This window comes from Spermophilus citellus (assembly GCF_964194105.1).
Source record: "Spermophilus citellus genome assembly, chromosome: 3".
Lineage (NCBI taxonomy): Eukaryota > Metazoa > Chordata > Mammalia > Rodentia > Sciuridae > Spermophilus > Spermophilus citellus.
The window spans coordinates 102,682,161-102,707,955 of NC_138184.1; the positions used below are offsets into that span (position 1 = coordinate 102,682,161).

At 49.3% G+C, this 25,795-nt stretch overlaps 1 protein-coding gene and 1 pseudogene across 2 annotated transcripts in view; both read right to left on the bottom strand.

The window, feature by feature from the left end:
- TMEM132D (transmembrane protein 132D) overlaps positions 1-25,795 on the bottom strand; it is a gene marked incomplete at both ends in the record, with an annotated part of 481,494 nt that overhangs the window by 261,734 nt on the left and 193,965 nt on the right. The window lies entirely within an intron of this gene.
- On the bottom strand, positions 21,350-21,922 carry LOC308645818 (H/ACA ribonucleoprotein complex subunit 2-like; annotated as a pseudogene). Its single transcript has one exon. The product of its transcript is annotated as an H/ACA ribonucleoprotein complex subunit 2-like (transcript).

The window sequence follows — 25,795 nt, forward strand, 5'->3', positions numbered from 1 at the left end:
TTGGCTATGCTGCCTTTAAGCAATGACCCCCACCCCCACATATTTCAAGGGAATTTGAAGAAGGAAGGTAAGAAGAGATCCCAAGTGTCTCCAGTTCCAGGAGGAAAGGATGCCTGTGAGCTTCTCCCCAGAGATGCCAATGGGCACCTTTTTCCAGGGCCTGGTCTTCAGTAGACCATGCCAGCTCACTCCTCTCACCTCTGACCTACATGCCATAGGAGAATTTTTGTTGTTGTTGTTTTAGTGAACTTTTCCATCACTGTGACCAAAATACCTGACGAGAACAATCTAGAGGAGGAAAGGTTTGTTTTGGCTCATGGATTCAGGGGTTCTATCCATGATCAGCCCACTCTGTTGCTCTGAACCCAATATCACGGCAGGAGGGTGAGGTGGAGGAAAGCAGCTCAGGACACAGCAACCAGGAAGCAGGAGAGAGCAAACTCCACTCACCAGGACAAAACAGAAACCCTAAAGACAGCCCCCACCAACCCACCTCCTCCAGCCACACCCTGCCTCCTGCAGTACCCCCCAGTTAAGTCACCTCAGTGGATCAATGCAATGATCAGGTTATAACTCTTGTAATCTAATCCTTTCACCTCTGAATGTTCTTGCATTGTCTCACACATGAGCCTTTGGGGACCTTACATCTAAACCATAACACTATTCAGTGACACACAGTGCCCATCCTCCACCTATACCAACTGAGGATTTGGTAACGGCATCCTTCCTGGTTAACTGACGGAGACATTGGGCAAATGGTTTGCCCAATGGTTCAAAGTCAAGCAAAAACCCTTTGGGGGTTACAACAAAACTTTCTAAAATTATTCTCTGTCTCCTCACTTATTTTCTGTCATTAATTGTGGCAAAGAAAAAAATAAGCCCCATTTTCTTAGATGTTAGTAGTTGAATTACTATATTTGCAATCTTGGCTTCTAATTTCTACTTGACCAGAAAAAAACCATTTTTATGGCAATATCATTTGCTACCAGATCCACATGCATCATAGCTTGTCACATGTCACTCATTTTCAGAGCCCATTTCAGTCCCAGCTTGCGTCTTGGCCTTGGCCAACAAGTCTATGAGTGCACTTGCTCAGAGATCACTTCAGTCCTGCTGGACCGTGCCCCCTGCTGCCTTGGTGTAGCACTGGCCTCTCTGTGTCCCTGAATACCATTGCTAAGGCTCCTTGTCCTGGCTCAGCACTGCTGCAACACACACAGGCAGCTAGACCACAAGGGAGACCTGGGATGAGTGCAAGCACGATCTACCAGCTCAGATGCCCACTTTTTAATCATGCACCCTTACCAGTAAATGCACTTTGACATGCTATTTTGATAGAGGCTTGTGTATTTACAAACTTTGTACTTGGCCTGTTGAAATTATGTGTGCTGCAAAGCATAACGAAAGTAGAAAATGAAAGTATCGAGATAAAACCATAAACATGCTGAGAAATCCTGATGCTGCTCCTCGCCCTGTCAGTCACTGGGCGCACTCTCGCGCACACACCCCTGGTGAAAGGAGAGGGTGCATGAAGACCTCTCCCTTGCGGACTAAATAAAGCACATCTGGCCCTCGGCAGAGCGGACCCTGCACTGTGGCTTCCGGTTCAAGTCTGCAGGAGCGCAGGTGAATCTGTGGGCACTGCCATGCTTGGGTAGAAGTCAAGGTGGAACTAAGGCAGTCACGTGCAACTAGTTCTGACCACCTGCTGTCAGTGAGTTGCTACTAGGACCCGAGGCACCACCCAGCTGCCGGACAGTGGGTCTGTGGGAGATGAAAGAGGAAGAGCCACTCCAGGTGCCCCTCCACAGCCAGGGGAGCCTCAAGCCCGCTGCCTGGGCAGGAGGTCGTGGGCGTGGCCTTTGGAGGGCGGGACCTCTAGGGGCGTGGCCTCTGGGAGGGCGTGGCTGGGTGGGGCCTCCGAGAGGGTGTGGCTTAGGAAGAGTTGGCCTCGTGAAAGGGTGAGGGCTCAGGGAAGTGGCGTGGTCTCTGTGGCAGCATGGAGAAGGGTGGACTAGCAGAACACTAAAGGGCCTGGATGCCATCTGTTAGAAAGCACAGCCCACACCAAGAGCAGCTGCTGAGAACGTGGGCACAGGCCTCCTCTGCAGGGCAGCAGCAGCGCCCCCCCTCCCCCAGTCCTGGCTGCCTTCAGGCTGGGAGTGGCCATCATCTTCCATGATGGAGGGAGATCAGAACTCCATCATTAATCACTTGGGAGAGTTGTGTTAGGGGACCTTGGCAGGTGAACAGGTGGGTTGATGGAACAATGGATGCTCCTGAAGCCATAAGAGAAGAGACCACCCAAACGCCCACCACTCTAAACCTAAACTACCAATGATTTAGTGATCATTCTCCCAAGGGCTTCTGCGGGCACACCCAGTCTACACTTGCACATAAGCAGGATCCTGCCCAGGACTGCTGTACACTACACAACTTGTCCACTGACCAACCCCAGGGGGTCCACTCATGTATATTATAATACAAATCAGACCTCCCAGAGTTAGGTGGTGCACAACCTATACAACTGACTGTGACAGCTCTGATCATCTAAAGCATACTGTTTCTCTCATAGATCATTCTGATCTCTCTTCTCTATCTGCTCCAAAGACAAAATAGCCTGGAGCAGAAAACATGGAGAGTCCAGTGAGAGTAAAGCTAAAGCCACAGAGCGTTGCATCTGGGCCCAAGGCATGAGCCCATGCTCTGTCTCCCACAAAGCTGGCTGCTGGCTCTGGGGATTCCCAGTTCCTCCTGGCATAAATGAGCCCATCCTTTTTGCCCCACTGACCTGTGGCTCTCTTTACCAGCACCCACAGGTGCTCACTGGCTTTTAAATGCCATCTGGAGCTAAAAGCTTCCTGCACACAATCTTCAGTCTTCTGAGCACTGGGTTCCTCCTGATGCTCTGTGCATGGGAAGGGTCAGTTTTCCCTGCAGGGAAAAGGGACAGCGGGGACTGCACCCCAGCCAGGAGGCTTTGGAGGGAGCCATGCCGCCCACCGACAGAAGCCCTGTCTATGGAGGCCTGAAGCAGGGTTGGCAGCACGGCTGCTTATTCCTTCACTGATCTCCGCCACAGAGTCCTATGCCCAGTACAGTTAAGATCACGCAGGCATACTCCCGCCATGGCACTGAGAGTCTGGGGGAGAGGCAGCATAGAGACTTGGACACACAGACTTGCCCGCGGTGCCTATGTGGACAAGTCTGTGAAGGAGGAGCGAGGAGAGCACAAAGCCCTGCATAGGCAGCGGCTCTTACAACCACTGGCCGCATTTTGCTACCCACCTTCCTGCTGAAGGCAAAGCCAGTCACTGGAGCACGTGGGCAGGAAGAAGGGAAAGACGCACAGCGTACAAAGATGTCTCTGAAGTCCTGTTTACTCCTTGCCCCACAGGAGTGGGGATGCACACTTTCCTCATCCCTGCTGAGCACTGACCCCGCCCGGCAGTCCAGGATGATGTGCTGATATGTTCCTGCTTATCACGTGAGAGCAGTGTTGAGGGGCTCACAGGGTGCAGGTGACTCCAGGAACACCAATGTTTCTCATTCGGAAAGACACAACCTCTATATGGACCTGCGTCCCTCCACACAGGCTTCCAGGAAATGGACGCTGCAGGGGAGGAGAGAGGGCAGAGGGGGCCACACCACCCCATCACTGTTTCCAACTGGACAGGTCATTGGTGCTAAACCACTAAATGACACACAGCCTGAGCCACCCACATGGATGATCACAGTGGAATGGCCTTCTCTCTATGCCACTGAATCTCGTGTTGCACAGTCATGGAACTCACCAGCAAGATGTGAAGAGGAGTCTGATTCTGCTGGACCTGAGTGGGGTCTCAGCAGGGGGTCTTGGCCCAGCGCTGGCAGAACTCAGGTTTTGGCTATTGTTATCACCATTATTTCCCTCATTACGCAGAGCCCTGGACATCTCATAATTTGAACTAATGTTCACCCTCTTTCCACCTCACCTGGACAATAATCACCAGCCAGAGCCCTGGTGTGTTTGAAGAAACAGCAGAATCAGCTGCTATCCTTGAGCTCCAATGAGTGACAGATCGAGAGAGCGAGTGGGTCTCAGAGTGATCAGAGTGAGCCACATCAATGCCCTCAGCACAGGGAGCAGGACACGTGTTTGCAGAGAAACAGCTCCAGGTGGCCTTCCCAGCTGCCAGGGCTTCAGAACACTGGACGCTGCTCCATTCCCAGGGCACAGCCGTTCACAGGGTGATATGCGTCTGGTTCCAGGGTTTGGAAGAAGACATAACTTCACTGTTAGGAGCCCCAACCCTCTGATTTCCCCACCCATGGGCTGTAACTGCTTGCTGCTGTCTCCTGCATGTGGTCACCAGAGTTCCAGGGAAATGGCTCAAGTACACTTTTTTAATGAGGGAAATATCCTAAATACAAAGCAGTACTAGGGTTAACAAACTGGATTGTTATGTACTATACATGTGTATAATATGTACATATAGTGCACGTATACAACGTATATGTATTATATGTGTGTATATATAGAGAGCACACATACAATGTATTATTGCAAGTATGTATATGTAGTGCACACATACATGTTATTGCATATGTGTATGGTATATGTGGTACACACAATGTACATGCATTACATGTGTGTATAGTACATGCAGAGCACGCACATGCTACATGCATGCATTACGGGGCTGTTGATATATACATAGTGCACGAGTTTTAAGCGTTTTTAGATCCTGGAATCTTCGTGCATATGGTCCATTGCTACAGAACCTCTAAATGGCCATTTGGGGAGATGCTCCCCATTTGCACATTCACAGACACTGATGGTGCCTTCAAAGGGGCTTTTTCTTGCCTTTTTGGTCTTTTGGGGTCTGATAAGTGAGCACAGTATTTTCGTAAGCACAAGTAATGCTGAGCGTCTGTCCACACGTTTATATTTGATCTCCTTTCTCCTTAAATGCTTTCTCACATCCTCTGTCCATTTCTCGGTTGTCCTGTTTGTCCTGCGTTCATGGTTTATTAGGAAGCTGATGTTGACAGAGGTCAACCCTGGAATCTTCTGGAATTCACTGTAGTTTGAGAAGTGAAATAGAGATCGAACTTTATTCCCCTGTGCGGTTCTCATCAGACCATTTGTTAGATGATCCTTCCGTTCAGTACTCGTTGATTTAAGATGCCGTTCTTAATCCATAATAAATCTGTATGTTTATGGCTTGTATGTGGCCTCTGTGATAGCTCTTATTGATCTGTCTGCCTTCTCACGTACCAGTTCCTAATGTTTTAAACCCCATAGCTTTTGACATATTTTAATATCTGTTGGGGCAATTTCCTTCCTTTTGCTTTTCTTCCAGGGGTGTCTGGGTGTCTCATATTTCAACAAGAACCGTTTCTGTGAGCACCTTTTCAAAGGCAGGCTTTCAGTTTGAAGAAAAAGAGAAGAAAGAAAAGAAGAAACATAAATAGTTGGCACACAGGGGGCCATGAAAAGGAGCTTCCAGATCCAGAGAGCACCCCCTGGACGTGTTTCATTGTAGCACTCAGGTCAGTTATGGGATGGTGGTCCCAGCTCTGGTCTCCTCGAGAGGTACCAGGGGAAGTGTAGGGACCCATGTGACCCCCAAGTCAGAAGCCTACCCTGCTGCCTTGCACAGCATTCTTTATGACAACATAGCTCTGTGGTGGCCTGTGGTCTGCCTTGATGTCACTCCACTTCCTTGGGCCTTGGTTACATGTACCCAGCAAGGATGACCTCAGACCAGCAGCCTTCTCCTTCTTCTGATCACAGTCATTGGGTCACACTGATGAAGCACAGGAATTCCCAGGACCCCCTACCCCATCACCTTCCTCATCCCTGACCTGCCGGGAGCCTTGAGGGGTGTGGGATCTGAGGATTTCACCACAGATCAACTGAGCTTGAAGTGAGCCTGTGGGAAGGCAAAGGAATCAAGCCCTGCTGGCATTGAGCCCTGATCCAACCATGCCTGAAGCAAGCGAAATGTATGCCTATCATATATGTTAGGTGAAGGATCTCATTCCTTATGGGCCTCCCTTTATAATTTTTATTGCAATCATTTTGCATTATTTTTTTAAAATTTTTATTTTTATTTACTTGTTTCATTATAGTAAGAGCACTCTAGAGTTGGAGGTCCCCTGAAGTTCCTGTGTTAGAAATTCAACCCCCAATACAATAGCGTTGAGAGGGGACCTCTAGGAGGTGGGTGGGCCAGGAGGGCTCTGTGCTCAGGAAAGGCTTAATGTCATGATCTTGGCAGTGGGTTCCTTATCACTGGAGTGGGCTCCCGATAAAGGGGGGTGTTCAGCCCTCTTCCTCTGGCTCTTGCCTGGGCTCCTGCCCTCCTGCCTTCCTCCATGGGATGATGCAGCCCTGGACCTTGGACATCCAGCTCCATCCAGAACTGTAAGAAATGAGTCTGCTTCACATCCATGACCCAGTCTCAGGTGTGCTGAGATGGTAGCACAAAGCAGACAAACACTTGATGTGAGATCTATTGGGTGACAACTTTTTAAGCACACAACGCAGTATTGTCAGCTGCCCACACAATGCTGGGGCACGGAGACGTAGGTCTTCTTCTTGCATAACTGAAACTTCACACTCCTCGCCTGGTATCTCCCCCCTCCTTCCCTCGTTCCCCGGCAACCACCCTTCCACTCTGCTTCTAGGAGATGGGCCACTCTCTGTCCCCAGCAGCTTCATCATGATGGGTAGGACAAGGTGACGTCCTCCTGTCTCCTTCTCTCGCAGCCCCCATTTCACAGTGGAGTGGGAACAAAGCCAACCACAGGCCCAGGTGGGTTGTCTATCCTGGGCCAGGCACTCCGTGTGGCTGCTCCGGTGACAGAATCTCTCAGCCCTGCCTCTGCTGCTCCCCGGGAAGGGCATCAGGAGTGGGAGCAAAGGCCCCAGCCACAGGCATCTACTACTCTGATGGGCATCAGCGGTCTGATGTGAGGTGTGACAGGGACTCGGCTGGGTCCTCCTGCTGCAACCAGTGGTAGGGATAACTGGGGGTTCATTTGTACCCAGAGACCCCTGAGTTGGATTAGGACTCTCATTGGCCTGGCCTCTCCCGTGCTCGGTCCTGCAATTGTGAATCATGGGTTTATAAAAAAAAAAAAAACATCTACTTATGCTTTCTTATATGAGACAACTGACAACCTTAATTAATTCCTAAAACCCTGCTGCTAAATGAAATGCTGTTAAATATATACATATATTTAAATAAACATATTCAATGTAATATTATTAATTTTAATGGGAAAAATTATGATGATTTCCATTCCAAATAGGTGGCTCCCTAGACGGTAAAAGCTTGAATCCATTTTGAGTACATGTCAATCCACGCGTCCAGCCCCCTCCGCTCAGAGTGAGCAGAGAGACCCATGGCCAGGCTGGGATTTAGGTTTGCGAAGCAAGCTGTGGACAGGGTACGTGGCACTGAAGGAGAATTCTGAAGCCTTATGAAAAGACACCTTTGCAAGCAGCTTATGGCCCTTATTTTCATATAGCGCATTGATATGCTAATTAGAATCTATGCTCCTCTATGAGCTTCCTAGTGCCATGGAAACAAATGGCCACAAACTGGATAGCTTAAGGGCTTCAGAAATTGATTGTCTCGCAATCCTGAGGCCAGAGTGCAAAAGCAGTGTCTTTAGCAGTACCACAGAGCAGAACCTGCTTCCCAGGGTCACCAGCAACACAGGGTGGCCCTTGACTGGTGGCGGCCTCAGCGCCTCTCTCTGGGTTCCTGGGGTCTTCCTCCCACCATATCTGTCTTCCCATGGCTTGTTATGAAGTCACTAGACACTGGATTTAGGGCCCACTCTATAATCCAGTGGGACCTCATCTTAAGTAAATCTGCAAATAAGGTCAGATTCACAGGGCAAGGATGAGAGCATAGCAGGGCACAACTCAGCCCACAGCAAGGTCATGTCCGGGGGTCTCCATGTGCAGCCTGCAGATGCAGTTTCCACCCAAACATGGTGCCTGATCAAAATCTATATGACATTCTCTAACAAGAAAGAGGCAGACAAGTAGGTTGGTGAATGTGTCAGCTTGAATCTGTGAGGTTGAAATACCACTTCCCACAGTGTGTGTTTGGGGATGAAAAATCATTACACCACATCAAGAAGTCTTGTCTAAAAACTTGTGTAACTCTGAAATAGCTGCTATGGGATGAAGTTTTACCCCCATGTTACAGAGCCACTTCTCTGAGGCACAGAGAAGGTGATTAACGTGCTTAAGATCATACAGCTAAGAGATCTGCTCTCATGCACTCTGTTGTGGGCCCACTTTCCTGTCCCTGTGGAGTTTCTGGGCAAATTTTCATGGGGACTTGGTACATAGAGACATCTAGGTCACCCTCATGCCAATGTGCCTGCAGCTGGCTTTGGGGTGTGGATGTCCCACCCTGAGTGAAGAGATGCCTAAGGCTAAGAGATGCATCACTCATCCAAAGGCTCAGAAAGCATGTTATTTCAGACAGTGACCACCTTTCTCATTTTGCAAATGAAAACCAAGATTGGACAGAGGTGACCAGCCTGGACACTTCATCACCTGAGTGAACTGTTGGGCTCGCTGAGAAAGAGGCCCTTGAAGAATTGAGCATCACCCTGGGTGTGTTGGCCCTGGGGATTCTCTCTCCATCTCGTCCAGGCACAGGGCAGGACTTGCTTCTCCTCCCCCTTTGATACTGGGCATGTTTGACCACTGGTATGGTCATGTGACCTGACTGGCCAATGGGAGCTGGAGGGACACGCATCCCACCTGCAGAAGCGTGGAGATGTCAGGCACAATTTGAGGTCTGCACCCAGGGGCTGAAGGCACGTTCTAGAAGTTGGCGATTTCATTTGCCTGGATCCTGGCTGGGGACCAATGAAGGCGGCAACAGACTTAGAACCTGGTGGCCTCGGGGCATCAAGCTCTCTGGTTGCTTGTTACTGCAGCTTGACCTGCACTCTACTGTCTCTTAGGGACAACTTTTCCTGCTCTTTTCCCAGTAGGCCATGAGCACGTCACCAAAAGCTGGAGTGAGGATCTGTGGCTACTTACCCAGCCTGGCGACAGGGGACAGACTGACCCAGCTCTGGCTGCGAAGGCTGACTTTTTAAGCAGAAAAGAAGTAAATGTCTAGATTTGTCAGCATTAGATAAAGGGAAAAAAAACAGAAAACACTTCTTACTTTAACAAATGAATTTTATCCCACTCTGGTATTTTTTCCTCTATTTTCATATTCAAATCCACTGCTGGGGGAAGTTCTGGGCTGCAGGGGAGAATTCTTCCTCTGGCTCCATCTAGGAGCGCCTGCTCAACCCTCTCTCCATCGCCCCCTGGTGGCGGGCTCTCCTGCGCAGCCCCCAGCCTCCCAACCCACAGTGAGCACCTCAGAGCTGAGCTCTGCCCACTTCCAGGAAGCCTCCCTGGCCACACAGGGCACTTAGCAGCCACGTGCTGCCCGCTGCTCAGCAGCCAGCTGTTGCACTTTCCACAACACTTAAGTAACAATTTCACAGCCATTACCAGTCTGCAGTAATGAGGCCAGCTGAAAGCTAAGTGCAGAGCAGGTTGTAAACTAAAGAGAACCCGCAGTGAAGACAGACACCTTGATAAATACCAGGGGACAGCTTGTCTATTTTCATTGATTGACTTGCCTCCCCACTTGGCCTCCTTGTCCTCTCTGAGTCCTCCTGCTGCTCTGCAGCCTTGGTGCACTTTCCAGAGGTGACCGCAGCGGCACGCCCCTCCTGTCCCTCCCTCGGGGTCTTCCTCCCACCAGGAAGGGAAAGGCTTGTGGCCAGGGTGGATGTGGTGCTGAGCCCCAGGAGCTAGGTGGTGACCACTGGATCAACCTCCTTGCCCCTCTTGTGGTACCTGCCTTGGGAGCTTGGAGCCACCACATGAGAAGTTCAAGGCCACCAGAGGGTGAGGACGCCCCACCATCAACTCAAACAAATAATTAAGACTTTTTTGGTTGTTTTAATCCAGGTTGTGGCTTGCCTTGGAACTGTAGCTGTTGGCTTGGCTAGATAACAGCATCAATACCTGCACTGCCACCTCTAAACGGCACCTGAGTGCTTCACTTTGCCCCAGTCTCCGCCATTCCCTAGCCATCTCCAAACACAGTTATCTTTCTTGCACATGCTCTGACCAAATCCTGTCCACTTTACCACCTGCCTGTCCCCTGAAGGAGTCCTATATTTGCTCTTAATAAATCGCCTAAGTCACTGTTGAGTCAGTGTCCACATGTTCTGGTAGAGTAACCATCACCCCAAGACTCAGGAAATACAGAGGACTCCACAGCCTGCCGTACTTTGGTTGAAGAAAACATCACTGAGACTATAGCAGCTAACATACAGGCAGGAATGGGAGTCCTCTCAAGGCTGGGAAGTCCTCATATGTACACTGCCAAGTCTCTCTCCTCCTTGAAGATCCTTCCTGTAGGACTGGGAGAGAGCAGGTTTGCTGAGGCCTGAGAATAACAATTGTTTAGGAAGAATCATGACAGAGAAATAACTTGAAACACAAGTTATGTTGGAAACATTGGGACCCAGCTGTTGCAAGAAGGAAGCAACATTGTAACTCTTTTTCCACATTAACATCCATCCATCCTGCCATCCATCCATTCATTCATTTATGTATCTATCAATCCATATTTATTATTTCTTCTCTATAATCTATCATATATATGTCTGTATAATCTAGTTATCCAGCTATCTATCTATATATACTTGATCATCTATCTAGGTGTACCTATGTAGCATCTAACTTTCTACCTCTCTATCCATCATCTGTAGAAATTAGCTATTTTCACACGTATAAAATCTCACCTCCTGGGCTGGGGCTGGGGCTTAGTGTGGAGCTCTTGCTTAGCCCATGTGAGGCACTGGGCTGTGATCTTCAGCATCACATAAAAATAAGTGAATAAAATAAAGGTATAGTGTCCAACTACAACTAAAAATATTTTTAAAAAAACCTCTTGACTTTGGCATCAGGGTCACCCCAGTCCAGACCCCACAGGCCACACACAGCTGGGAGTCTGAGCCTCAGGACAGCATGAAGCTGCTCTAACACCTGCCCGGTAACTTGCAGGTTTGATACCCTCCACTGAGTGGCCTCACCATGGCAGCCTCTTAGGGTTGAGTCCCTCCCCTTGATCAGTCTCTTGGGGTCCACTCAGGCTGGGTAACTGCTGGTGGCCCCAACATGCCCCTGTCAGTCACCATCACCACTGCCCTCCTTGCTTCTGGGATCTGCACTCTGCTCTCTGGTCATGTGAACCAGCGCTGGACCACCACACGCCCCTCTTGCTGGTTGCTGCCCCCTGTCCCTACGCCCCTGCTCTCTACTTGGCTTGGGCTTCTGTGCTGAGTGCTCTTGGTTCCCTCAAAGAGAAACCACCACATGGTACTCAGAAACCTTTCCTGGGGCGCTGCCATCCCCAGAGTGGGCTGGGAGGTGCTCTGCAGCTGGGTGGGGCTGGCCATGGGCTCATCTGCAGCTCCTGCCAATGTCCTCGGGTCCACGGCCTCCTGCGGCTATTCAAGTGTCCTGTGGGGTTGGGAGGGGACACGCGGAGTCTCTCCCAGGCCCCAGCAAGCCAAGGGCACTCGTCTCCCTCTCTCCTGCGTCTACAGGAGAGCCACCTTCTGTGCAGCCCTCCTTACCTCCACATCCCTGGTTGTCATTTGTGCTGGGTCCCCATCACAGATTCTTTATCCACAAGGGTCCTCAAGCCCCAGGCTTCAGTGAGCATAGGTAGGAGGCGGTGGGAGCAGAAGCCTTGCTTGGCTCCACGATTTCCACATGTCCCAGAGCAGACCCCCTCTCAACAGAGGGCCCCAAACTTCCCAGGTCCCAGCACAAGTGACTTTCCTTCCACCTGGATGCCAATGTCCTTTTGCACCTGCTGGATGTATCTCTCTGTCCCCTAGACTATTAGGGGTTGTGGTTCCTGTATTTCCAAACCTGAGTGCTGGCATGTCCCTTCCGCAGCCCTGCTGCATAAACAGCCCCACTCCCAACTCACGATCCCCCAGCCTGGGGCTCACACTCCAGTGCTTCAGGCCTTGGGCACTTTGAAGCAAGGTCAGAGATCTGATCCAGGGTCCTCCCCCTGACCTGGCTGGTGGCCTGGGGTCTCTAATGACACACCTTAAGTGTTGAGTTATATTTTCCTCTCTTAATCAAAAGGCACTCAGGACGGGCACCAGGTGGTGGTGGTTCTAGAGAAACTTCATGCAATGCTCCACCTTGGGTGGCCAGCCGCTTGCAGGCTGAGGTTTAGAGAAAGGTAGGGAGAGAAGATGGGGCAGAGATGCTGTCCAAGAAAGAAAATCAACAGGCCCCTCTGTGCCTAAGGACACCACAGTACCTTCCCGTGGCTCCCCAAGGCCTCACATGTAGCCGAGTTCAGTAGTGAACACCACGTGACTTGCCTCAGCTGCTCGGGTCTCTTGCAGCCCCTCTTTCCTCATCCCTTGCTCAGACAGTGCCACCTTCCCTCCACTGTTCCCCCTCAGGCAGAGAAATATGGTCCTCTGTGGAGTCTTCTTCACTGAGAGTGGGAGCTGGAGACCAGCCTGGGGGAGGCCCATCAGCTCCTCTGCAACTTGTAAGCCAGAAGATCACGGCAAAACCGCAGGGTGAGACCGGAGTCCAGCTCCCTGCCATTTCTCAGTGACATGGGTGCCAGCTGGACTGGACCTGCTGGTCCCCAAGCCCATGTTTCTGGGAAATTGAAGACCAGGTAAGCTCTTCTCTGGTGCATCCTCTCTGCCCCTGACCCAGCTCCACTCGCTGGAGTAATTCTCTCCTCTACCCCACTGTGGCCTGAACCCCCAGCCTTCCAAACAGCATATTCTCCCAGCTATTTCACTGTCTCTCTCTCTTTCTTTCCAAGACACCAATATCCTGCCAATTCTCAGGCTGTCAGTAAAAACAATGGCAATAAGAAGAAGTGCAGTAACTTGCTAAATCCACTGCAGAGGCTTCTTTTCCAGACCGGAAAGCCAAGCTGATTACACAGAATTCAGTTTCATCTTTGATGGGTGCTCAGCAACCCAGCTGTACTCATCTGGAGCTGGCTGCCTCCTGCCCAGGCTGGACGTGTCCAAGTGCCCCTCATTGTCAAACCCTGACCCAGGTCACCCACAATGGACACATCTGGGTCTGAGGACATTTGGAGCAGGAGGAAGCTCTGCTCTGGGTGGTAGCACTGAAAGACAGAGGATGGGAGTCCAGGTGCAGAGTGACCCCTCAAGACCTCCTGGCCACAAGGTGCCCCAGCAGAGCCTGCCTTGAGCAGAGCATGCATCATGTTCCAGTACCCAGGGAGCACACACCGCACTTCCAAGGCTTGACGTTGAAACAGCCATTAGAGGGTCGTCAGAGGAAGAAAGGACCGTTCAGACATCCTAAAACTTTCTTCCTAGTTCACATGTTGCTGTTGGTATTTTAAACTAAATGAGAAGAAGGGGATGTGACATGCTCATCAGCATGCAGACCTCTCTCCTCCTGGGCCCACTCATCCATTGCAAATCCCCTGCAACCCGGAAAGATGGAAAACAAAGAGTAAAAATAGAGAAAAATTATAGCTTATGATGCACATTTAAGGGAGAAGATTTCCTGACACTTCAGGTTTGTTTCTCTCTCTCTCCAGGGATGAAACAGGAAGAAAAATTTAAAAAAAAATAGAGACCTGCCTGAGGAGCTGCCCAGACATCTCAGAATTCCACAGTCCATCTCAGGTAATGGGGTATGGCGGGTCTGACCCCAGTCTGTCCTAAAGTGCACACACCGTCCCCTGAGGTGCCGCACAGCTGGTGCAACGTGGAGGTTCTGGCCTCTGCTTGGCCTTCATTGCAGGCACATCATCTGGGTTGCCTTTGCTGGCTGGAAAACAGTGCAGGGCACTGGAAAGAGCACTCATGCTATTCTGGGATGTGGTCTTCCTCTGATAAAAACCCACTCGGCCACCATCCTGATCTGCAGCCCTCCATGCACCAGGACTGCAGGAATAGTGCTGCTTCGGCCCTGGCCACCACTCATGCCAGCACCCACCACCTGTATCAGCTCTGGGCAGAGGAGGGCCCATGGATGGTCCATCAGTCCAAGTTCAGGCCAAGGCCTTGGTGACATCAAGGGTTCCTCTCACATCTTCCTATGGCAACAGAGAGCTTCATCCTCCAGAAGTGCTCAGTGAGACCCCCAGTGTTGTCTTAATGGTGGTTGAAATCAGCAGAAAATGTGTCCAACGTTACTGTAATAGGTTGTCCTCCTTTTAAAGCAGTGAATGGAAAAGATATTTCAATTTTACTGGGACCTCTTTTATACCTGATGGTCCCACCACCTACTCGCCTTTCTTGCACACACCTAGGAAAAGCACAGCTCAAGGCTACAGTGCCTGGTCCCATGGACCTACTCAAATTTAAATTAGTTACAATGAGACAAAGTCAATTCAGCTCCTCGGTTGCATAGCAACCGTTGAGGAACCCAGAGCCTCACATGGATGGGGACCAGGGCATTGGATGGCGCCAATGGAGCTTATTTCCATCATCATAGAAAACCCCATTGGACAGCCATGCTCTAGAATGATTTTGACAAAACTCTGTATCCCCAGGCATATTTTGAAGCTGACATTTAAAATTCTCCCTTTTAAGCAGCAAAGGTTGGAATTTTCAGTATATTGTAACTATTGACATTTTAAAATTAAACTGTTATATATTTTGCTTAAAAGTATTCACTAGAAGCTAAATACCATGGTGATTTGATACCCACCATTATTCACTTTGAAAAAAGTACACAATCTCTTTTTCACCACAGTTAAATTTTATACTGGCTCTTTTTTTTTTTTTTTTCTCCTTGAACTTCTGTTCCTGTTTTCTGTCTTTCACGGTGTTTTACCCTGTTTTCTACTTTATGTGTCCAGGTCTTTTATGGCTGACTGTCATTCTCTGCAATGAAAAGTTGTACATCGGTTCAAATTTGTTCTTCCTGGTGTCCATCAGCCTCCAAATGCTTAACTCAGAAACAGGGAGCAGAATGGCAGTTGCCAGGGTGAAGAGGAGGGGACCTGGGGAGATGGGCCAAGGGTGCAGATTTCTCCTCCCACCAGTTCTGGGGCCCCAAGGTGCAGTGCAGGTGGGGAAGGAGGTGCTAACTTGGCTCCAGCCTTCACTCAAACCTGGGTCCACATCAAATCATTCTGTCACGTGCCTTGAAGATATGCCATCCGTGTTTGTCCATTAGGGGTTTCAAAACTAAAAAAATATATCATTCCATGTTGAGATTTCATCACAATTATATTAAGCCACACTTAAGCAAAAATAAAGTAAATCATAGCTTTATGGAGTAATTATTCTACACAAAACATCAAAATATTACCAGAAATGCATTGATCACTAAGAGGAGTGGAGTTGCGGAGTCAGGTCAGTTTGCACTAGGAGCCCAAGCCCTACTGACTTACAACAGCAAAGAGTTAGGTTTTGCTCAGTGGTGAGGTCCTGGGAGGAGAGGTGGGAACTAGGCTGGGGGAGCCTGTCCAGGAGGCTGCTGGCGCTACCTGGTGCTGGGAATGGAGGAGGCACGACATCTCAGCAATGGCTCCTTGCAGGTGACGCCACAGCAAGTTACATGGCCACAGGTCACTTCATAGGGCCAGGAGAGTGTAATACTCTTATAGGGTCCTATCTGGACAAAAAAACTAAAGCAGTTCTAGAACATTTTCAGTTGAGGGTGTTTCCGATGAGGCATCAGCAGCCAGCTGGGAGTTGGGTCAGGAAGCCCCCGCCCACCGTGCCCTCTCCCTGCACTAGAAGTCTCCAGCTCTGGAGCTTCACAGGTAAAGCTGCAAGGCACAGGGCTTCTCTGTATTGCAAAGTCCCATGCCCCTCATTGGCAGACCCTGACCCAGGACCGCACAGTAAAAGGGAGTCTGGTTTCAGGTTGCTCCTCTGAGGTGCAGAAGAAAAGGTGAGAGGGTGCTGATCACGGTGACCTGACAGCGGATGTCCTCTCTCAGGGGCTTTCTTCCCCCATCAGGACACAAGTTAGTGGGCCAGGGGAATCAAGGGAGACAGGATCCACCTCCACTGACCCATGCAGTTCAGCTTTATGGATGGATTTCTGAGAAACACTGAACTAAGCACACGCTGTTATTGCAACATCACTCAATTCCTAGAACTCCTTATGTGACAAATTACATTGTGATACACCACCAGAAGTGATGATTAAGAAAGTAACAATTGTATCAGTTCCTCCTTCTTCACTAAAAGCAAACTAGAGATGGTGGCTTGCAAAAAGCCCCGTTTTCCTGCATAAGAGAAATCTGCTTTCTCAGAGACAATAATGTTGCTCAGTGGTCTACCGGGCTGTTGGGACCATAGGCTCTGCAGTCCAGGGGAGTCATCTTGAGGAGACTCTGGGTGGGTGAGCAGGATGTCCCCTCCCTCCCTCCCTTCCTTTCTCTCCCTTTCCCCTCCCCCTTCTCTCTCCCTTTCTTCCTAATAAAGGGAAATAGGAAGCCAAGCATTTCCTTAGGTAGGTCAATTTTAAGAATTGGAATATCTAAAAATAAATACATAAATAGCCACAGATGCCCATATACCCGTGGCTGGTCTGGCAGGACACGGGGCACACCCATGCTCAGGCCTGAAGACCTCTGCTGTTCTAGAACACCCTCTAGGGCCACAGGGAGACCAGAAGTCTGGTAGATGAATACCCACAGCACAGCTGCCACACAAACCCCAAGATGCCAGCCTCTGCTTCCCGTGGGTAGAAAGAGGGCATGTCCTCGTCACACAGGACACTTGGCACACCCGGGCAGTGTCCTGCGACAGGGTCTGAGGCCACCAGTGGTAAATCTGTCTGAATTTCCTTCCTCTTCCTCTACCAAAGCTGTGAAGACTTAGCCTGGAATTCTTCTCACTCCCTGATCAAAACTGCTTATTGCAAGTCTTTCTGCCTTGGTCTCTGAGCTGGAAGATGCCCAAAAGGGGACAGCTGGGCTGAGTCTCCAAACTGAGTTCACCTTAAAGGCTCGATTGTTTTTACAATAGTTTTTTTTTGTTGTTGTTTTTGTTTTTTGTACCAAGGATTAAATTTGGGGAAGCTTAACTGGTGAGCCACATCTCCAGCCATTTTTTTTTTTAAAGAGAGAGCGAGAGAGATAGAGAGAGAGATAGAGAGAGAATTTTAATATTTTATTTTTTAGTTATCGGCGGACACAACATCCTTGTTGGTATGTGGTGCTGAGGATCGAACCCGGGCCGCATGCATGCCAGGCGAGCGCGCTACCGCTTGAGCCACATCCCCAGCCCTCCAGCCATTTTTTAATATTTTATTTTGAGACAGGGTCTTGCTCTGTTGCTTACAGCCTCACTAAGTTGCTGATGCTGGCCTAAAACTTGCAATCCTCTTGCCTCAGCCTCCCAAGTCGCTGGGATTGCAGGCATGCACCACCATGCCTGGCCTCAAAAAAGTTTTTGATGTGCAAAGAATAAGTGCACCTTTGCTTTCTGTCATGTGGATCTCATCTAAGTCCAATGGTATAGGGACATTTCACACTAAACATCAACAGGAAAAATCAGGTAACACACAGGGCAAAGCTGGGTGCTGGCTTCAAATAAAAAGAAGATGGTCAAGTGTGCTGGATGCCTTGGGAAACAGGGTGCAGAGGCCAGAGCCACACATGCACGTATCTAGAACGTGGATCCTAGTGCCACATGGAGGGTTGTGGCACTCGATGCAGCTGGAGTCAGCAGACACGGGAACAGTTGGGGCAGTGTGCAGAGGTCCAAGAGTGTGCTCAGCTGCCCGTTGGTGAGCACTGTGCAGGGAGGCAGGGGCATTTCCTAAAACAGAGGAGCATGTTCACTGTGTATGTCCTGCGTAGTTGCTGGAGATGTGGGCGTGGACACCATGATCCTCATGACCCCCTCACAGAGCTGATTGGCAAGGTGGGCATGGCCAGGCAGGTGTGGGAAAAAAAATACCCACCCACCAAATAAATGGAGAGGGTATCCTTCCCACTTCTCCCTGCTCACCAAGTTCAGTGGCTTCCTCAAGGCTGAGAGCGGTTCCACCACTGGGAAGGTCACCGGGCCCCTCTCCTGGAGGAGAGATGGGACCCCGCGAGCCTCTCACACTGACTGTTCCATACAAACAGCCCAACATCAAGGTGAAAAGAGTCACCCCTTCCCTGCCTCGTGGGTGTTAAAGGATGGCCAAAGCGGGGACTTCCACAGCAAGGACAGCCACAGCAGGAGGCATACTGGATCTCATGAGGATGGATGGTGCTCAGTAGAGCAAAAGGTTCAAGATGCCAGGAGTGGGGAACAGAGGCTGCGGCTTGGCCTGGGGCTCAGGGACACCTCTCTAGGGAGGGCCACTGTGTTGGGAGGTATAAGCTCATTGACGCGAGGCTGTGGCGACCTTCCTTCCTATCTGAGGCTAACTCAGGATGAGCACCCTAAACCATGCCCCAAACAACACCTGCACCCACGAGGTGCAGGTCATCCCCACAGCCTGTGCACAGAAGCCCAATGGTCTCATCCACCCTGACACCTGCTTTTCTCCTGGTGGCAGGAGCGAGCCTGGTTTCTCCAGGCCAGGTCCTGCACACGGATGCCAGGCGTGGAAGAAGTGCCTTTGCACAGGAGGCCTGAGCTTCCTCATGTCACACTAATAGTTTCCCTGATTGAAAATCTGAAGCAGACAAGTGTTGGGAGCCCCTGAGATAGTGCTGGAGTCAGAATAATTCATGGAGAGCAGTCTAGCACTACACAAGCTATTTAAAGCTGCATAATATACCCACAAACTCTTATTAAGGGCTGTGGTTTCCAATCCTGTGAGACAGAAACCAGTTATCATTATGCCTCGCCATGAAAGCAGATTAAAATTAAATCAATTTGTTTATCTCTGGGTTCTCTGCCCAATTAGCATTTCAGAAAGAAAAGCATTCTGTTTCCATAAGAGGACAAGCCTCCTTCAAATAGAGATATTAAAAATATAAATCTCAGGAGGTTTTCAGAAATAAATTTAATTATCCAAAGGGCGGTAGCCCAGTTGGTCCGGGCCTAGGAGCTGCGTGTTCTGTGTTAGTGTCGGCTTCCTGGACACCATCCATGGCACTGAAGCGAGGCATAAAGCTCCCCTGTAAATTAACCCAAAGACGAGTCGCTTTCTCTCCAGATACAGAGCTGTCAATTCATTTCATGGTTTTCTTATTTTAAAAAACCTTCTTAAGAAGTATTTTATGGTGAAACAGTGAGATATCTTCTATACTTCACGTTATGCATTTATTAATTTGTAAAATTCATGTAGTCCTTGGCTTCAACAGACCAAAAATATTTTCAAAATCTCAGGGAGTTGGCCCAAATGCACCTGCCTCTGAGTGTGGGGAATCTGCTTGACCCTGATGACCAACTTGACAATTGAGGTCGAATAATATCAGAGTCCCAAATTCTGTCTTTGGAAAGTGGCATTGACGTTGTCAACTCCTCCATCACAGCACGAAATAGATTTGAAGCACCCTCTGCCCCTCCTGAGGGAGAGGATGCTGAGGACCAGTCCACGTAGTCAGAGGACCGTGCCCCACCGGCAAGCAGACTCACCTCCCACCCAGTTAATCATAAGGAACAGATGCATCCTGAGCCCCTGAGGAGGAGAAGCCCACCCGCCCTGACAGAGGGAGACCTGGCGTTCCCTGGCTCTGAGCCACTGGACCCTAAGGCCTCTGCCCTTGCAGCTTCTGACACGAGGGGTGGTAACAAAATGCTCAGTCCAACCAAAGGGTCATCATGGGGTGACTAAAACTACATGTGAGCAAGGCCTCGACCACCATGCTCCCCACCACCTGCTGCCCCTGCCCTCCCCGACACACAGCAAGGTGATTGCTCATGCCATCTCTTGGTCTGGCACGATTTCCAACCTCTTTATAAACCCCAGGGTTCTGTGCAGACTCAGCTTATATAAAGTCCTCCTGGGCACTCCCCTTGAGCTACGCTCCTTTGGTCCAACCAGCTAAACATGCCCTGTGCTTCAATCTTCAATCGTATCTGTGGATTCTTCAGCTGGGGCACCTGCCTCCTTGGCTCCCGATGACGTGTGACCAGTGCAATTCATTCACATGCCCCTACAAGCTCCTTATCTGTGCTGTTTCGTGGATGCAGCCTTGGCCTTTAGCTGGGCTTGTGCATGGCAGGTGCTCAACAAGTGGGCCCGGCCACCACATTTGTGTCAATTCTTGGGGGGTGCCTTGCCTTGGGGATGCTTGAATTAGGCCCCAGGGAATAACCACAGGCTCTGACTCTGCCACATGACACCGAGGCAGAGGATGCTCGGTCCTCTCTTGTGCATATCCATAACACCTTCAAGCCTTGCTCAAGGGCCCCAGGGACACAGATGACTGTCTCTCTAGAGTGCATAGAGATGTTGTTTGCTCTGTGAGGTGTTTTTGACCCTTGGTACTCTGGGATTGGGGACTGTGCTTTTGTGAGCAGTTGGAAAAACATACGGCTGTCTTCTCTCCCCCTCCTCTTCTAAGTCCCCTCCCAGTCCTCCTAAAAGTGGGGGAGGAGGGAGGAGGAGGACTCACACAGAGAGAAGGAGTCGGACACCAGAACAGCACGCTGCACCCGACCTATGGGAAGGTTACAGAAAAAAAACACTAGAGAGACCTATTTTTCTGGTTGACATTTTATTCTGAAACATCTGAAGTACCGATCGCCTCCTTCTGCATTGAGCTTCAAAGGTCAGATAAAGGTGTCCTTTCCAGATGGGTTCCAGACCCTGGGGAAAGAGCAGCCCAGCTGGAAAAAGGCCGGGTGTGTGGGGAGAGAGAGAGGGTCAAGCAGAAACCTTAGACCCCCAGGGAGTGATCATCTGGGATGGTCTTGCTCTTGCAGGAAGATACTTAACCACTGGCATGTCATAGGAACTGTGGGACAGCTGTGCACTGATGTGACAGGACCAGTGTGTGCCAAGTAAGCGCCAGTCCTGACCTGGGACCGCCTAGAGGGTGACAGGAGGGACACCAAGGAGAGAAACAATGCCCAGCAGGCAGGACGGGCCTCAGTCGCAGGACGGGCAACCGCTGCTTTTACACAGTGGAAAGATTTCAGTTGTAATGTGCGTTTCACAGGATTTTCACTTATTTCTCTCCGTGAATCTGGCACACAACCATTTTAGCCATCACCTCCTCGTGACCTGCCTCATTTTTTTTTTTTTTTTTAGTCTTAGCATTTACTTCTCCCACTCCATATTCTTGGAACTCTCTTCATTGAAGCTCAACAGGAAGTGGAACTGATGGAAAGATGCTGGCTCTATCTTCAACAAACAGCTGTTGGAGCTAGCTGGGAAGAATCCTCATGGAATTGGAAGATGCTATGAGGATGGGCAATCATCCTGCTACCAGCTCAAAAGCTTCTGGAACAGGTGCCTAGGCTGCTGTCCAAGTCCTTCACAAGGGTGGTGGCAGGGCCTGCACTTTCTCCAAGCATTCATCATAGGCTTCTTGGTATTCCTCATGGGGCTTGACCACTATCACACAGATGGGGCTCTTGGAGCCAGCAGCTGCACCCAGGTCCGTCTTAGAGGGGATATAGACATAGGGCAGATTCTGGTCTTCACACATAACTGGGAGATGGCAGTACACCTCAATTGGTAACGTATCTCCTGCCAAAACCATGATCCCTTTCTCACCTTTGCTGACAAATTTCTGAACCTCCTTAACCCCGCGCTGAATCTGCTTCTGCTTCACTACTTTCTTGATGCATTTATAGAGCTTCTGCGAGAAGTCAGAGGCTGTACAATAGGGTTCAGATTGACCAGCAGCTCATGGTAAGTGCGCTCTCTGCAGCATGCCTCTGCCGGAGTCTCGGGTCCCTTGGGGCCTGCCTTTATTTTGGTCATCGCCGACCTGCCTCATTTGACACATGAGAAAACTCTGACCCGAGGAGAAGCTGATGACGTACCTGAGGTCAAAAGTCAAAATGCTCTTCCGTGGCCACTCTGGCCTGGGAATCCAGGTCTCTTTGCCTGGTTGATTTTATTAAAATAAAAGCAGGCGATTTCTGATAGGTCACATGGCCCAGCTCCGATGAGACATAAGCAAGAGCATCACAGTGGCCTCCGCATCTGACAGAGTCCACAAACTGAAGGGAACTTGAAGTGGCAACCTGGTTGGTTGTGGCAGAGAGCCACTGAGCCATCCACGACCAGGCCTATGCCCTCCACCTCCGTGGACAGCATGTGTGACAGTCCCCTATCACGTCCCCCCACTTTCCGAGGCCTTTTCACAGGATGAAGCTCACTTTCCCTTCCGTCTGCTCAGGTGCCCCGTGCCCCCATGGGAACCACCTCCCCTTAGCCACCAGGGATTCCTGATGGCCTAAGTGTGGGGTCCCCCAAGGACCATCTGTGAATCTCAGGGTCCCCAAGTCACTGTCAGTAGTGCTGGAAAGCCACAGTATTTCTATAATAAAGCCTGGATGTCAACTGAATTGGTCACTGTTTATTTTTGCATTAACAATGGACTGAGGTCCCCTGGGCGTGAGTTGGCCCCATGAGAGACTGTGCTTCCAGCAATTGGAATCAAACGTCCTCCAGGGCACGTGCAGCCTGAGAAGAGCACCTCACTTGCAGACGCCTGCAAGGAAGCAGAAAAATGACCATTTTGCTAAACATCTGCCCTAGAACACACACCACCTTCACAGTCTGAGTGACAAGATGCCCATGTCACCTGCACCATGAGATGACCTCCATGGCTGAGGGACGGCCATGTGGACACCCCACTGCCTCATCTGGCTAGTTTCCCCAGGGGCACCACCTTCCCTGGGAAGATGACCAGAAAAGGATGGTTGGTCTGAGTGGGAACTTGACAAGTTATCTCAGAAATCAGCAAACGAAACTGAGTCAACCATGTTGAGAAATCGATGGTGAGTCTTTGTTACACATGACCGAAGTGTCGCTTTTAAGCAAAAGTTGGAATTTTGGAAAATTGGTATCTGCCACTGGGATTTTTGAAAGTTTCTCAGTACTTATAAACTTTTTTCATGAGGTGAGTGCTGGTATTTAAGACAAAAGCGAGTTTTTGATAGTGTATAAAGAAGCAGGTCCTATCTAGGAGGGAATGAGTGTATTCTCAACAACCAGTTCACAACATTGTGGAATCAAGCTTGGTTAGGGAGCCATTCCAAAGGTGAAGGTACACCAGAATTCCTAGATACCACCTAAGACTCCACTTTGCAAGCAACCTAAGAAGCCACCACATAATATTACACAAGTTCTGGTATAGTATTTAAAAAGACCATACACAATGATCTGGATGGCTACTAAAATAGCCCTCTCTTATCTATATATGCCACCACATAATATTACACAAGTTCTGGTATAGTATTTAAAAAGACCATACACAATGATCTGGATGGCTACTAAAATAGTCCTCTCTTATCTATATATACGTGAGATTGTGAGATTGCCTAGTCTATCTACATATCAATAAAGCAGTGTATTGCCGCAGTTTAAATGCAGGGGTAGATATGAGAATTCAGTTGGCATCTCCTAAGCTAGACATTAAAAATATTTACAAAAATGTAAATGGTACCCCCTTTGTCTCTTTCTTTCTTTTGTTTTCTAAAAATATAATCATTTTTCAAAAAGTTATGCTACTTAAGCTAACATGCAATATAGCTTTGCAGAATTAATTCAAAAATACACATTTAAAAATTTTAAAATACAGTTTCTATACCAGTTTCTATTTCTAATGTAGTAAATACCAATAGGTAGAACCGACATAAACAAAAATAATTCTTTTGTTTTGAAGTTTGGTTTGGGGTTCTTTGGGGGGAGGATCCCCAATAAAATTACACAACGATTGTGGTTTAGATACAAGGTGTCTCACAAAAGCTCATGTGTGAGATAATGAATAAAGTTCAGAGGTGAGATGATTAGATTATGAGAGCTATAACCTAATTGTTAGATGAACCCACTGACGTAGGGTGTGGTTGGAGGAAGTGGGTCACTAGAGGTGTCCCTTGGGGGCTTATATTTTCTCCCTGGCTATCATGTCCTGAGCAGCTTTCCCGCACCATGCCCTTCCCACATGAAGTTCTGCCTCACCCTGGGCCCAGAGCCATGGAGTCAACAGACCATGCACTGAACCTCTGAAACCGTGAGCCAAAATAAACTTTGCCTCCTCTAACTATTCTTGCCAGGTCTTTGATCACACCCAGAAAAAGCTCACTGAAACAAGGAGCCAGGGACCACAGTTTGAGAACCACTGGTCTAAGCCATCAGCATCACTCGGTATCTGGTGATTTAGGGAGGAATACGTAACCCAATGAGAACAGGGGTCAAGGACATGCTCGATGCTATTGCGAAGCGGGAGTAATGGTTTATTTCCTCTCCTACCAGGGCCTGGATGAGGTGTCTATTCCGGGAACTCTGAGGAGGAGCAGCTTGTCCAGGGCGGCATCCTCAGGACCCTGTTGGAGAGGCTGGCGAGGTTCTGGCCGCCCTCGAGCCCTGGGCTCTCCAGTCCTGTGAGGCACACATTCCCCGGATGCCAGTGAGCATGTGTCCTACCTGTTTCCCCAGAAGCTTAACTTCCAGTGCCTCTGGCCAGCATCCCAGCACTGACACCCGGGATTCAGCACACTGACACACTAACCCAGTCTGTCTGGAACCCAGGAGACGGTACTGTGTGGGAGGCAGATGTGTCCCAGGGGACCCAGGGAGCACCACTCTATGACATGATCTTCTCTGGTTGCTTCTACACATTCACATTGCTATGTGTCAATACACCCATTGTTTTAAGAAATCTCAAAGAAGGGTGTCCTCTTCCCTAAGGAGCCCTTCCTGCAAATACCTGGGAAGGTAGGTCATTCCCTAAGAAGATTGTTTCTAAGGAAAAAAAAAAGAAATTGAAGCATTCTTGAGTCCTAAAAATTTCCATGTGTGTTTCCTTATTTTATTGCATGTTACTTCATTTTATGTGGTCTTATCTGCATCTCCAATTCATTATAGGAACGAAATCTGGAATGTTGATGGGTTCAACAGGAAAGGAAAGAACAAGCATGCTCCCTGTGCCCCAGATCTCCATAGTGACGGGGCCCCATCAGGGAATGTCTTGGTATAAACAGGGGGCAATGCATCCGCTCTTAAAGCAGAGCTTCTCAACCCTGCTAGGCAGACAGTCGCCAGAGTCATTGAACCCCAGAAAGATGGGTGTCACCTTCAGAGTTCCTGCATTAGGAACTCTGGGTAGGGAGGGAGGATTTGCATGTCTAACAAGCACTGCCAGCCCAGGGTCCAGACTTTGAGATCACCTGGTAGCTGTTCCTGCTATAGATCTTGCAATCTTTCCAAGATTTGGAAATACTGGAATGGCAAAATGATTTGACCTGGGGGATGCAGGGAAAGGGCCTGGACTCAACAACCTGTTTCCCCAGTTTGGTTTGCAAGGGGTTCTCTTTTGCCACACTGAAAGTGCAAACTGCCCAGGGAAAACAAAGGTGGAGAATTAGTGGTGAATTTGGTCACAGTACAGAGTTACACTACCCAGGTACAAAAATCCAGTAGGGTCTCCATGCTATCATTGCAGCACGGCCCAGCTTTCCGATTAGATCTGTGGCTTAAGTACTCATTGAGACCACATTGTGTGCCAGATACTACAAGAAGTAGGGGAGACAGAAGAGAAGAAGTGCGGTACATTTCTCTGGATCCCACTGTAGAACGAAGACATCATACTATAGAAATGGTAAACACAAGTTTATTTGGATTTCC